A 12045-nucleotide genomic window follows, 5' to 3' on the forward strand; every position below is an offset into this window, starting at 1 on the left:
TATATGGGAAGTCCAGTTTCAGTCACCGGAATGGTTTCGGGGGTTATCGGTATTGTACCGGGACCACCGAAAGGTGTCCGGGAGTCCACCGGGTGGGGCCACCTACCCTAGAGGACTTAATGGGCTGAATATGGGAGGGAACCAGCCCCATGGTGGGCTGGTGCGCCCCCCCAAGGGTCCAAGGTGAAGGAAATATGCCCTAGAGGCAATAATTAATTTGTTATTTATATTTCCTTATATCATGATAAATGTTTATTATTCATGCTAGAATTGTATTAACCGGAAACTTAGTACATGTGTGAATACATAGAGAAACAGAGTGTCACTAGTATGCCTCTATTTGACTAGCTCGATGATCAAAGATTCTTAAGTTTCCTAGCCATGGACAAAGAGTTGTCATTTGATAAAACGGGATCACATCATTGGAGAATGATGTGATTGACTTGACCCATCCGTTAGCTTAGCACGATGAATGTTTAGTTAACTGCTATTGCTTTCTCCATAACTTATACATGTTCCTATGACTATGAGATTATGCAACTTTTGAATACCGGAGGAACACTTAGTGTGCTATCAAAGTCACAACGTAACTGGGTGACTATAAAGATGCTCTACAGGTGTCTCCGATGGTGTTTGTTGAGTTGGTATAGATCAAGATTAGGATTTGTGTATCCTAGAGGTATCTCTGGGCCCTATTGGTAATGCAAATCACTATATGCCTTGCGAGCAATTGTCGGCGTTCTGGGAATGGGGGTCCCCAGACTTGCCTGCCTGCGGCCCGCGGCGTGGCTGAGCCAGCAGGCCGTACGGCCGATCTTCACCAGCAAAGCATCAAAGACCCTCGCGAGGGTCCAAGCCTCACGAGGCGGACGACGCAAGGCCTCCTCGGGAGTGGCCAAGCCAGGCAGGCTCACGAGGAGCGGAGATATCAAGGCAGGGCAAACCTCACGAGACCCTCGTGATGTGAGCCATGACGCACGACACCAGGCGGGCGCCAGGCGGGCGCCAGCACACAGCGTCCTTGTTTCCTCTTTGGTGCAAAGGAGGCCAGCGCAGGCGAAGAGTACCGAGGCATCAGGCAAAGGTTGCTATATTGGTGCAACGAGACCAAGACCAGGAGGACGGCAAGAAGTAGGTCATCGTGGAGCCCAAGACGGCGTCACCACCAGAGCTTTTGGCAGGCGAAGACCACTTTTGTCAGGATAGCTTATACTAGCTGCCCCCCTTCAAATTAGCCCGCCATTGTTGGCTCCCTTCCCGCTCGATATTTGGGAAGAGGACCAGGGCTTATATAAGTAGAGCTAGCCACCATAGAAAGGGAGAGACAACAATGACACGCAGGGGACGGATCATTCAGAGCATCCTCACACACACAAGCTCACCGAGATCAAGAACACCTCAACCTCAGGAGGTTGTTCTTCCCTTGTGCAGTCCATCATCAACCCTAGAGGTAATCCACCACCACCACACTAGAGTAGGGTACTACACCACAACGGTGGCCCGAACCAGTATAAACCTTGTGTCTTTCTGTGTTGCGAGTTCGTCGAGTTCGTCTGCGAAATCTTAGTGAGCTAGGGCGTAGATTGGTAGGAGGGAAAGACTTCGCGTGCACTCTGGTGTTCGAACCTTAAGGGTTTGTCGGAACCCCACATCCGACATTTGGCGCGCCAGGTAGGGGTGCGACGTAGCTTCCCTTTCGTCAGTTCGTCGCTCCGTCGCTCCGTCGTCTCTATGGCGGACGCTCGCCGTGCTCGAGCTGAGCGTCGGGTTGCCCTCACCGCCCGCGTCACTCAGACGGCTCCCATTGGCGGGTCACATCGCCGTTCTCCATCTCCCGCCGCCAACGCTGCCACCGGCCCAGCAGGGAACGAGCAGCAGGCATCCTCGCTACATCCTTCGATGCGGCAGGACGGCCGCACCGCCACTCCATCGCTAACACCTGCCGGTTCTTCGTCTCACACGCACCGCGCTCCCATGGAGGCACGGGCCGCGCTCCTCGCGGCGAATGAGCTCCTGCACTACCGCCCCGTTGACGACCTCTACGAGGAGTGGCTCGAACGCGTCGCCGAGCTCATCTGCGCCGCAGGGGCTCTCCGGCGCCGTCCCACTCTTTGCCTCCCCCTCAACCAGCTGCGGGCGACGGGGCTCATGGTGTGCCTCCACCACCTCAGCCCCAAGATGTCGCCTTGGCACCAAGGCACACGGCTCCGCGGCGTGATGCGCCATGCCCGGTGCTCGCACGCGAAGAGAGAAGCTGCCAAGAAATTCCGCGGTCGCGAGAAGCTGCACCTGTGCTCCACGTGCCACCTCGTCAAGACCGCGCACTGCCCGCAGCGGTGCGGCGTGGACCTCGTCAAGACCAAGTTCCACCTCTGAAGCGGGCCCCGGCGACCATGGCTGGCTGCCGTGCCTTTACCCCTGAGTTGCGTAGCGTCGCCTAGCCGGGCAAGTTCAAGCCGGATCTGCCTCCTCACTACGACGGCACCGCAGACCCCACGGAGTTCCTGCAGCTCTATGAGCTGAGCATCGAAGCGGCCAACGGCGACGAAAAAGTCATGGCGAACTGGTTTCCCATGGCTCTCAAGGATGGAGCTCGCTCCTGGCTCCTGAACCTGCAGCCCGGCTCAATCTCCTCCTGGGACGAGATGCGCGACCGCTTCATCGCCAACTTCCAGGGCACTCGCGACCGCCCACCAGCCGCTGGTGATCTATGCCGCACCAGGCAGCAACCAGGAGAGACCCTCCAGAAGTACATCCAGCGCTTCAACAACACCCGCCTCAAGATCCCCAAGGTCACGGACGAGGCCATCATCTCCGCGTTTTCCAACGGCATCCGCGACGTCAAGATGAAGGAAGAGCTCGCCATAAACGAGGAGCTCAGCACATCTCAGGAGCTGTTCAACCTGGCGACCAAGTGCGCAAGAGCTGAGGAGGGGCGTCTCTCTCTCCTTGAGCTGCCAGTCATGGGCGCGGAGGAGAAGAAGGCCAAGGCCAAGGACGTGAAGCGCAAGGAGGTAGCTGTGCTCGCAGCGGAGCCCGACATCAAGCGAGGCAGAGATCAGCCCGAGTCATCCAAGAACGGCCGACCGTTCTGTGCCTTCCACAACCTGAACACCCACAACACCAGCGACTGTCAAGAGCTCAGAGCCATACGCGAGGGATGCTACGGTTGACGCCCCGAGCACAACGACCAGGGCTACGGCCGTGGAGGAGGATGTGGAGGCAGACGCTGGGACGACCATGGCCCAGGCCAGGAGTGGCCCGACCGGCCTCGTGAGGACCACTGGCAGGACCAACCTCGCGAGGGTGCCTGGAGGGACCCGCCTCGTGAGGATCGCCCCTAGGGCAACGTCGGTCTTCCCCCGCTGCCGCCACCAAGAAGGAACGACGACCACCACCAGGACGAGGGGGCTAGGGGCTTCCAGGAACCGCGTGCAGTCGCCTGCATCTTGGGCGGCACCCAGGCCCCAGGCTCTCAGCGCGTCTTCAAGCAGTTCGCTCACGAGGTGAACGCGGCTCTCCCCAAGCTCGAGGCCACACGCCCGCTCAGATGGTCCCAATGCGTCATCACTTTCAACTCAGCGGATCATCTCAAGTGCGCAACCACCGCTGGCACCCTCCCTATGCTGTGTTCCCCGGTCATCATCAATGTGCAGGTCACCAAGACCCTTATCGACGGCGGCGCAGGGCTCAACGTCCTATCCGTCGACACGTTTGACAACCTCCAAATGCCATATGAGCAGCTCCAGCCCACCAAGCCTTTCTCAGGAGTGACCGACGGCTCCACCACACCGATAGGGCAGGTCCGCCTGCCTGTCACCTTCGGGGAGCGCAAGAACTACCGCACCGAGCTCATCGACTTCGACGTCGCGCACATCCGCCTACCATACAATGCCATCCTCGGGTATCCAGCCCTGGCCAAGTTCATGGCAGTCACTCATCACGGCTACAACGTTCTCAAGATGCTAGGAAGCGGAGGAATCATCATGGTCCCGTGTGAGGAAAGGGATGCGGTGTGCTCCCTCGAGTGCACCTTTCAAGCCGCAGCAATCGACGACCCCAACAGCATAAATGAAGGCCCTCTGGAGGCCTTCCCCAAGAAGAAGAAGACGCACCGTGCAGGACCTCAGGAGGATGGCGTCGCGACAGGATCCACGTTAGGGCTAGCGCCCGCTCCATGGGCGCCTCCCTCCATTGCATAGGAAGGCGCACCCGGCGCCCTCCTTAGGCAGGGCTCGGGGCTCTCTCTTGGAGGGCCACAGACCTTGCCAACCTCATGAGGGAGGCACTTGGGCACCACTTGGAGGCATGCTTCGCGGCACGTGGCCCTCAGGAGAGCACAGGGAAAGGAGTGCCCACTACTCAGGAGTTCATCACCATGACCACCCAGGAACTGCAAGAAGCGAGAGACATGTGAGGCGACAACCGCCCACGAGGCGCAGCTCCGCATCCTAGCGAGGATGCTGTGCTGCGTGTTTGCGTCGACGTCCTAGGGCTCAACAGGGCTGCATCTCAGGAGCATTTCTGGCCTTCACGTGTGGGCCGCTGCGAGGGCCCACCGCACAGCTACGTTCGTATGCCCTTTGGCTTGCCAAGCATGGCATCGGCCTATCAGCGCAACATGCGACGTGTCCTGGCGCCTCAGGAAGCCAGGCACCACACTGTTCTGGAGGAGAAGGAGACGGTCTTCAGGGAACCTCCCGAGCCCCAAAGCCTCCCGAGGCTCAGGGCTCTGGTGGCTCATGAGGAGTCGTTCCTTCGACGCACGCCTTCAGCTGCACCAACTCTACTTCGTCTGCAGAACCAGGTGACATCTTCCAAGCTCGTTTAGCTAGGAGTGCCCCTCGGGCTGCATTATTCCCAGGCCGTGTGGGTCTGTCCCTGGGGCATGTATCCCTTTTGCTTATGTCTTTATGTTACCTTGTTGGGGGCGCCCCTCGGGCTGCATCATCCCCAAGCCGCTCAGGCCGGACCCGGTGGCACGCATCTTCCTGCATTTATCCAAGTTGATCTGCTCTCCATGCCTAACCTGCCAACTGCTATCACCTGCTCGATCATCGCCTCCCCCGGGGCCTCCATACATGCACGGCGCTGGTGCATGGGTCCATCCCTGCCACGCCGACAAATCTGAGTGGTCGAGCTCTGGCTCACGGCACACCCCGCGGACGTCACCTCATCAGGCCCTCAGTGCCTTCACCTCATTCAGAGCAACCAGTGGCAGGCTGATAGTTGTAATGCAAACCGTGTTTCTTCTTGTGCCTGTTCACAGGGATCCCGTGGGAAGGATAGCAGGCGGCACCGCGAGTCTCCTTTTCTCTCATGCAATTCGCTTGCGCGTTAAAAGGGGGGCTCCTGAGCATCGCGACTCAGGAGCTCTTACTGGCTCTCCAGCCCTCACCCCCTGGCCTTGACCACGGCATCGCGACCTGGCATACCAGTGGTGCTGAGCTCGCTTGAGGGCCGGGACCTGAGGACGTAGAGCACTAAGGAGAGCATGAGGGGAGGGAAACTCATATGGGTCGGCCTAGCTATGCCGCACAAGTAGGCGCGCAGCCCTAGCGCAACGTCAGGAGTCGCCACGAGATCAACAAGATAAGTCCCACACTCGGATCGGCTAAATGTTCGGGCCTAATGGTCACTCACGCCTTACCGCAGCCCCGTTGCGGCCACGTCGACTCCCTTTCTCGCCTTACCATGGCTGCTTGAGCGCTAAGGGGGACCTCCTGAGCATCGCGCCTTAGGGGCTCTTACTGGACCTCGGGCCGCACACCTCCTGGCCTTGACCACGGCACGCGACCTGGCATACCAGCGAAGGCTGTAGCCTGCCTGGGGACCGGGACCTGTCAGCGTAGAGCAACAAGCTATCGTGAGGAAAGAAAGGGGGACCGAGCCTTAATGGGACTTGAGTTCACCAAATTCTCATAACAGGGAAGATAAGCACGAAAGACATTATAGACCCTTACATGCTCCCACAGGGTAATTCATGATTCATCGCAGGAAACAAAAGCTGATACTAAGGGGAATCCTATCTACATCCTCCCATGGTGGACGCCATCATCAACAGTGGGCCACGGGAGACCGGCGCCAACCCCATCCAGATTAGCGGCGACAACGGCCGGACACCGCAGCTCTGCTCCGAGCGCCGCGAGAGATCGGGGGCACGTAGCTATCATCGCTCGTCTCCGGAGTCTCATAGAGCTCAGGAGAGCTGCTGGACTCCCAAGGGCTGCTGCCGCTGGAGTGGTCGCGAGCAGGGCACGCATCAGCCTCGCGCTCCTCTCCGAAGCAGCACCCAGGTGGCGGCCCTCAGCATCGAAGACCTTGAAGAAGAGCGTGGAGACACCGTCGTACGCAAACTGGATCGCGAGGGCGCCCCTCGCATGGCAGACCCACGCGATCTCGCCCCAGCCGCACGTCATGAAGATCTTGTCGGTGGGGACCGCTTCGATCTCTGCTCCGGTCGCCGGAGCGCTACAGTCGGCGTGCTGCAGCCAGAGCTCGAGAGGCCCCCTTGGCGGCATCATGTCGGGGAAGAACCGCGGGAAGCGGATCCAGGAGCTTGGAGGCATCTGCGCCAAAAGCACCAACTCGCGCGAGGAGTCTGCGGTGTGAACCCCGGGGGTGATGGCACGTGTCACCAAGGCGCGGCGACCCTGGATGCGGCATGGGCGGCGCTGCTCATCACTTTGTCCTCCCGAGCCTTCGGCTCGGGCGTACAAGGGCAACGGGTACCCCGGAGGAGGCCGCTCGCACCAAGGCCTCGACACCACATGCATCGCCGCTTCATCACAGCGATGGATCGACCTATTCTTTGGTGGAAGAAGCCCCGGATCATCATGGGGAGCCTTTCCTTTCTCTTCAGTAGAGAACTTTCTGATGGGCGCCATTGTGGTCAGTAGTGGAGCAAGGAGGAAGAAGCAAGCAAGCGAGGAAGAGATGGGCAACGGGGGCTCCGCCCCCTCCCCATTTATAGCAAGAGAAGGCCAACCGGCGTCTCCCACAATCGCAGGTAATGATGGTTTTCCTTGCATGTCGCAGGGACTTGTCAAGTCGTGCAGTTGCCGAGGCAGCATGGGGAAGCGGAGATGCCCACATCCAAACATCCACCATGCGCCAATCGAGGCCGCAGGCTTTGGGGGCCTGCGGCGCTTCGTACTTGGCCCTTGGCTTCTCCGCGAGGCCAAGCCCGAGCGCACCTTGGGCCCAGGGGCTACTGCCGGTGTTCTGGGAACGGGGGTCCCCAAACTTGCCTGCCTGCGGCCCGCAGCGTGGCTGAGCCAGTAGGCCGTACGGCCCATCTTCACCAACAAAGCATCCAAGACCCTCGCGAGTGTCCAAGCCTCGTGAGGCGGACGACGCAAGGCCTCCTCGGGAGTGGCCTAGCCAGGTAGGCTCACGAGGAGCGGAGATATCAAGGCAGGGCAAACCTCACAAGACCCTCGTGATGTGACCCATGACGCACAATACCAGGCGGGCGCTAGGCGGGCGCCAGCGTGCGCAGCGTCCTTGTTTCCTCTTTGGTGCAAAGGAGGCCAGCGCAGGCAAAGAGTACCGAGGCATCAAGCAAAGGTTGCTATATTTGTGCAACGAGACCAAGACCAGGAGGACGGCAAGACGGAGGTCATCGGAGAGCCCAAGACGGCGTCACCACCAGAGCTTTCGGCAGGCGAAGACCACTTTTGTCAGGATAGCTTGTACTAGTTGTCCCCCTTCAAATTAGCCTGCCATTGTTGGCTCCCTTCCCCCTCGATATTTGAGAAGAGGACCAGGGCTTATATAAGTAGAGCTAGCCACCATAGAAAGGGAGAGACAACAACGACACGCAGGGGACAGATCATTCAGACCATCCTCACACACACAAGCTCACCGAGCTCAAGAACACCTCAACCTCAGGAGGTTGTTCTTCCCTTGTACTGTTTGTCATCATCCCTAGAGGCAATCCACCACCACCACACTGGAGTAGGGTATTACACCACAACGGTGGCCCGAACCAGTATAAATATTGTGTCTTTCTGTGTTGCGAGTTCGTCGAGTTCGTCCGCGAGATCTTAGTGAGCTAGGGCATAGATTCGTAGGAGGGAAAGACTTCGTGCGCACCCTGGTGTTCAAACCTTAAGGGTTTCCCAGAACCCCACATCCGACAGCAATGTAACTAATGAGTTAGTTACAGGATGTAGCATTACGTAACGAATAAAGAGACTTGCCAGTAACGAGATTGAACTAGGTATTGAGATACCGACGATCGAATCTCGGGCAAGTAACATACCGATGACAAAGGGAACAACAAATGTTGTTATGCGGTTTGACCAATAAAGATCTTCGTAGAAAATGTAGGAACCAATATGAGCATCTAGGTTCCGCTATTGGTTATTAACCGGAGACGTGTCTCGGTCATGTCTACATAGTTCTCAAACCCGTAGGGTCCGCACGCTTAAAGTTCGGTGATGATCGGTATTATGAGTTTATGTGTTTTGATGTACCGAATGTTGTTTGGAGTCCCGGATATGATCACAGACATGACGAGGAGTCTCAAAATGGTTGAGACATAAAGATCGATATATTGGACAGCTATATTCGGACACCGGAAGTGGAGAGAGAGGGGCTGCCAGGGCAGGCCGCACGTGCCCTACCGCTTGAGTCCGAATTGGACTAGGAGGGGTGGCACCCCCCCCCCTTTCCTTACTCTCTCCCACTCCTTCCTTCCCCCTCCTAGTAGGACTAGGAAAGGAGGAATCCTACTCCTACTAGGAGGAGGATTCCTCCCCTCCTTGGCGCGCCCTAGGGTCGGCCGGTATCCCCCTTGCTCCTTTATATACGGGGGCAGGGGGCACCCTAGAATACACAACAGACAACTGTCTTAGCCGTGTGCGGTGCCCCCTCCACCATAATCCACCTCAGTCATATCATCGTAATGCTTACGCGAAGCCCTACGCCTGTAAATTCATCATCACCGCCATCATGCCGTCGTGTAGACGAAGCTCTCCCTCGACACTCAGCTGGATCATGAGTTCGTGGGACATCACCGAGCCGAACATGTGCAGATCGCGGAGGTGCCATACTTTCGGTACTAGGATCGGTCGGATCATGAAGACATACGACTACATCAACCGCTTTTTCATAACGCTTCCGCTTATGGTCTACGAGGGTACGTGGACTACACTCTCCCCTCTCGTTGCTATGCATCACCATGATAGATCTTGCGTGTGCATAGGAATTTTTTTGAAATTACCGCGTTCCCCAACAGTGGCATCCGAGCCAGGTCTATGCGTAGATGTTATATGCACGAGTAGAACACAAATGAGTTGTAGGTGTGGGTATATACATATTGCTTGCCGTCAATAGTTGATTCTTGATTTAGCGGTATTGTTGGATGAAGCGGCTCAGACCGACATTACGCGTACTCTTACGCGAGACTGGTTGTACCGACGTGCTTCGAACATAGGTGGCTAGTGGGTGTCAGTTCTTCAACTTTAGTTGAATCGGATTCAATGAATAGGGTTCTTTGTGAAGATCAAAAAGCAATCACTATACCGCGTTGTGGTTTTTGATGCGTAGGTAAGAACGGTTCTTGCTTAGCCCGTAGCAGCCACGTAAAACTTGCAACAACAAAGTAGAGGACATCTAACTTGTTTTTGCAGGGCATGTTGTGATGTGATATGGTCAAGACATGAAAATAAATTTTATTGTATGAGATGATCAAGTTTTTTAACACAGTTATCGGCAACTGGCAGGAGCCATATGGTTGTCGCTTTATTGTATGAAATGCAATCGCCATGTAATTGCTCTACTTTATCACTAAGCGGTAGCGATAGTCGTAGAAGCAATAGTTGGCCAGACGACAACGATGCTTCGATGGGGATAAAGGTGTCAAGCTGGTGACGATGGTGATCATGACGGTGCTTTAGAGATGGAGATCAAAGGCACAAGATGATGATGGCCATATCATACCACTTATATTGATTGCATGTGATGTTTATCCTTTATGCATCTTATTTTTCTTAGTTCGGCGGTAGCATTATAAGATGATCTCTCACTAAATTTCAAGGTACAAGTGTTCTCCATGAGTATGCACCGTTGCTACAGTTCGTCGTGCCAAGACACCACGTGATGATTGGGTGTGATAACCTCTACGTTCACATACAACGGGTGCAAGCCAGTTTTGCACACGCAGAATACTCGGGTTAAACTTGACGAGCCTAGCATATGCAGATATGGCCTCGGAACACTGAGACCGAAAGGTCGAGCGTGAATCATATAGTAGATATGATCAACATAGTGATGTTCACCATTGAAAACTACTCCATCTCACATGATGATCGTACATGGTTTAGTTGATATGGATCACGTGATCACTTAGATGATTAGAGGGATGTCTATCTAAGTGGGAGTTCTTAAGTAATTTGATTAATTGAACTTTAATTTCTCATGAACTTAGTACCTGATAGTATTTTGCATGTCTATGTTGTTGTAGATAGATGGCCCGTGTTGTTGTTCCCTTGAATTTTAATGTGTTTCTAGAGAAATCTAAGTTGAAAGATGATGGTAGCAACTACACAGACTGGGTCCGTAACTTGAGGATTATCCTCATTGCTGCACAGAAGAATTACGTCCTGGAAGCACCACTAGGTGACAAACCCGCTGCAGGAGCAATGCCAGATGTTGTGAACACCTGGCAGAGCAAAGCTGATGACTACTCGATAGTTCAGTGTGCCATGCTTTACGGCTTAGAACAAGGACTTCAACGATGTTTTGAACGTCACGGAGCATATGAGATGTTCTAGGAGTTGAAGTTAATATTTCAAGCAAATGCCCGGATTGAGAGATATGAAGTCTCCAATAAGTTCTACAGCTGCAAAATGGAGAATAGTTCTGTCAGTGAACATATACTCAAAATGTCTGGGTACCACAACCACTTGACTCAGCTGGGAGTTAATCTTCCTGATGATAGTGTCATTTACAGAGTTCTTCAATCACTGCCACCAAGCTACAAGAGCTTCATGATGAACTATAATATGCAAGGGATGGATAAGACGATTCCCGAGCTCTTCGCAGTGCTAAAGGCTGCGGAGGTAGAAATCAAGAAGGAGCATCAAGTGTTGATGGTCAACAAGACCACCAGTTTCAAGAAAAAGGGTAAAGGGAAGAAGGGGAACTTCAAGAAGAACAGCAAGCAAGTTGCTGCTCAAGTGAAGAAGCCCAAGTCTGGACCTAAGCCTGAGACTGAGTGCTTCTACTGCAAAGGGACTAGTCACTGGAAGCGGAACTGCCCCAAGTATTTGGCGGAGAAGAAGGATGGCAAAGTGAAAGGTATATTTGATATACATGTTATTGATGTGTACCTTACTAATGCTCGCAGTAGTGCCTGGGTATTTGATACTGGTTCTGTTGCTAATATTTGCAACTCAAAACAGGGGCTATGGATTAAGCGAAGATTGGCAAAGGACGAGGTGACAATGCGTGTGGGAAATGGTTCCAAAGTCGATGTGATCGCCGTCGGCACGCTACCTCTACATCTATCTTCGGGATTAGTTTTAGACCTAAATAATTGTTATTTGGTGCCAGCGTTGAGCATGAACATTATATCTGGATCTTGTTTGATGCGAGACGGTTATTCATTTAAAATCAGAGAATAATGGTTGTTCTATTTGTATGAATAATATCTATTATGGTCATGCACCATTGATGAGCAGTCTGCTTTTACTAAATCTTGATAGTAGTGATACACATATTCATAGTATTGAAGCCAAAAGATATAAGTTTAATAATGATAGTGCAACTTATTTGTGGCACTGCCGTTTAGGTCATATTGGTGTAAAGCACATGAAGAAACTCCATGTTGATGGGCTTTTGGAATCACTTGATTATGAATCACTTGATTCTTGCGAACCATGCCTCATGGGCAAGATGACTAAGATTCTGTTCTCCGGAACAATGGAGCGAGTAACAGACTTGTTGGAAATAATACATACTAATGTATGCGGTCCGATGAGTGTTGATGCTCGCGGCGGGTATCGTTATTTTCTTACCTTCACAGATGATTTGAGC

This window comes from Triticum aestivum, chromosome 1A (assembly GCF_018294505.1).
Source record: "Triticum aestivum cultivar Chinese Spring chromosome 1A, IWGSC CS RefSeq v2.1, whole genome shotgun sequence".
NCBI lineage: Eukaryota > Viridiplantae > Streptophyta > Magnoliopsida > Poales > Poaceae > Triticum > Triticum aestivum.